Genomic DNA, 2,985 nt, shown 5'->3' with positions numbered 1-2,985 from the left:
GAAGAGATATGTGAAAAAACACCTTGAGGACTGATTCCAAACAACGTTTGCCATGTTTCGGTCGATATTATGTAGTTAATCCGGAAAAAGTTTTACGTTGTAGGTGACTGAATTTTCGGTTCGTTTCGGTAGCCAGACGCAATGTAGAAAACGGAACGATTTCTCCTACACACAGACGCTTTCAGGAAACACTGCGCATTTGGTATGTAACTGAGAGTCTCCTCATTGAAAACATCAGAAGCTCTTCAAAGGTAAATGATTTTATTTATTTGGTTATCTGGTTTTTGTGAAAATGTTGCGTGCTACATGCTACTCAAAATGCTATGCTAGCTTTGCATACTCTTACACAAATTAGTCAATTTCTATGGTTCAAAAGCATATTTTGAAAATCTGAGATGACAGTGTTGTTAAGAAAAGGCTAAGCTTGAGAGCAGACACATTATTTTCATTTTATTTGCGATTTTCAGAAATCGTTAACGTTGCGTTATGCTAATGAGCCTGAGGCTTTAGTCACAAACCCGGATCCGGGATGGGGAGTTTCAAGAAGTTAACTGACTTGCCTAGTTAAATAAATAAAGGTAAATTAAAAGAGCCGCCAATCTGCAAGGAGCTGCCAGTCTGCAAGGAGCCGTCAGTCAGCCAGAAGCTGCCAGAGCTGTCAACCAGCCTGAGCTACCTCTCAGTCCTGAGCTACCCCTCAGTCCGGAGCTGCCCCTCAGTCCAGAGGAGTTTCTTTCGTCCAGTGGGACCCTTTTAGTAGGGTTGCCAGTCCTAGGTTGGCGGCGAGGGTCGCCGTTCCTAGGAGGCCACAAAAACGGACTAAAACTATGGTGGAGTGGGGTCCACGTCCTGCGCCAGAGCCGCCACCGTGGACAGATGCCCACCCAGACCCTCCCTTATGTATTTAGGTGTGCGGCCGGGAGTCCGTACCTTTGGGGGGGGGGGGTACTGTCACGCCCTGGCCTTAGTTATCTTTGTTTTCTTTATTATTTTGGTTAGTTCAGGCTGTGACATGGGGGATTTATGTGTTTTGTCTGGTCTAGGGGTTTTGTATGTTTATGGGGTGTTTTCTAGTTTTCTCTTCAGAGGAAGAGGAGGAAATCTGTCGTGACAGTAGTAAACTGTAGTATATTGTAGAATACTATACTACACACTGCACTATCCCTCAATCATGTGTAGTACTTCTTATATAATTATGTAGTAAACTGTAGTATACTGTAGAATACTATACTACACACTGTAGTATCTCATGATCATGTGTAGTACTTACTATAGAATTATGTAGTAAACTGTAGTATACTGTAGAATGCTGTACTACACACTGTACTAATATGCTAATATTAATGTGCATATACCCTGCCCATTCCCCTCCCCCATATCCCAATATGTGCCACCCGTGAGTGAGAAATCTACATGCCAAGTATAGATCATAAATTGTGTTCCCTGCAGCTTATGGAAAAAGTGCTCTTTTAGTATTTGTCTAATAGGTTTGTTTGTTCAAGGAGAAGCCCCTACTTCAATAACCAGGTTTCCATCCCAAACTTGTCGACATGTACTTCATGTACTTTAGCCCTGATGGAAACAGCAAATGTGTCAGGGAACTTTCCAAATGTTGACTAAACAAATTACGCTAGACAATGTGGGATCTTTTTGCGTTGGTAAAATTCATTATGCGAGAAATATGGGTAGAGTTGAAAATTAGAAATCCATTTATTCGGTATTATGGCAATTTAACCCTAAAAGTTATTTTATGTGAATATGTCATCAAGCACAACCTTTAAGCTGCAACAAGTCAATTTCATGGAAACACATCTCTGGTGGGAAATGTTTTGTTCTTATGAGGATTTTAGAATATTCCCATGAAACTCTGTCGCCAATTGGATGGAAACCTAGCTAGTTGTGTCTGCAAAAACACTACAGTAGATACTACAGTATATACTATAGTTTTTTAACTAGTAATACTATAATAAACTGTAAACACTATAATATACTACAGTAGTAATGGAAAAAAACACTATAGTAAATACTACAGTAATATCCACACAAAAAAACACTACATTATTGTCTGCAAAAACAGTATTTATACTATAGTAAACGATAGTGTTGTTTCATGTGGGTCTTGCAAAGAACTGAAATGTGTTTCTTGCAGACTGTGTGTTGCCTCTTTTAGGCTCTTCTAGCCAGACTTTGTTTGAGGGAGATTCTATTAACCTAACATAGCAGACAATAAGTACTTTGAGCATTGAGATTCAGCCCAAGACCCCAAGGACCACAAAAAAACAAGCAATCGAGGGCCATTGGGAGCTATAGGTATTGCTCAAAGGTTACAATTGGTCAAGGTCAAGGGATATCATGTTCACTGGAATAGTTCAAGGGATTGAATGAGTTTTGACTGGTTGATCCATCTACAAACACAGGCAGAGGGAGAACGAGGGAAAGTACATAAATAGAGAGAATAAAGAGAAAGAGAGAGGGAGGGGGGGCTTTGAACCTACCGCCTGGCGTGGCCCACTTATGATGGGACCAGCCTCACAAAGACCCAGCGTACCGGCCAGCCGATAAGGATCCAGACCCCAGCACTGAGCAGTGCAGCTGTCCCTCTTTCATCTCCCTCCCTCCTGTGTTTGCACCCCCTCGCTCCTGTTATCACGGTGGATTCTGTAGAGTCATCACGCTTATTTGTACCCGACACCCAATCTGCAAATAAACCGTCTCTGAAATGTGCTTTTAAAAGAGCATAGGAAAACATTCCACAGTCTGGCCAGACCAGAGGGCAGAGCTCATGGCTCGAGGCCAGAGCACTACAGAGGCAAGGCCAGCTAGTACTTAACACCTTTACCCAGCACCATAGACCCAACACCACCATAGGTCATGACCCCTAGGAGAGAGGGAGCACTTTGACCATGGGAAAGGCAACATTGAAGCCAATGCAAAAAACAGAGTGTTCATACGTATTCAGTATTGTCAAATTCACATCATTTGGCC

General features: G+C 42.1%; 1 non-coding gene across 1 annotated transcript; it reads left to right on the top strand.

The window, feature by feature from the left end:
* Positions 1-1,457: 1,457 nt before the first annotated feature.
* Positions 1,458-1,513, top strand: LOC135551690 (U7 small nuclear RNA). Its single transcript, XR_010457353.1, has one exon. It is a non-coding gene; the product is annotated as a U7 small nuclear RNA (small nuclear RNA).
* Positions 1,514-2,985: the final 1,472 nt, after the last annotated feature.

Source organism: Oncorhynchus masou, chromosome 1 (assembly GCF_036934945.1).
Source record: "Oncorhynchus masou masou isolate Uvic2021 chromosome 1, UVic_Omas_1.1, whole genome shotgun sequence".
Taxonomy (NCBI): domain Eukaryota; kingdom Metazoa; phylum Chordata; class Actinopteri; order Salmoniformes; family Salmonidae; genus Oncorhynchus; species Oncorhynchus masou.
Note: the sequence above shows the minus strand (reverse complement) of the source record. Positions and strands in the feature narration are given on the sequence as shown.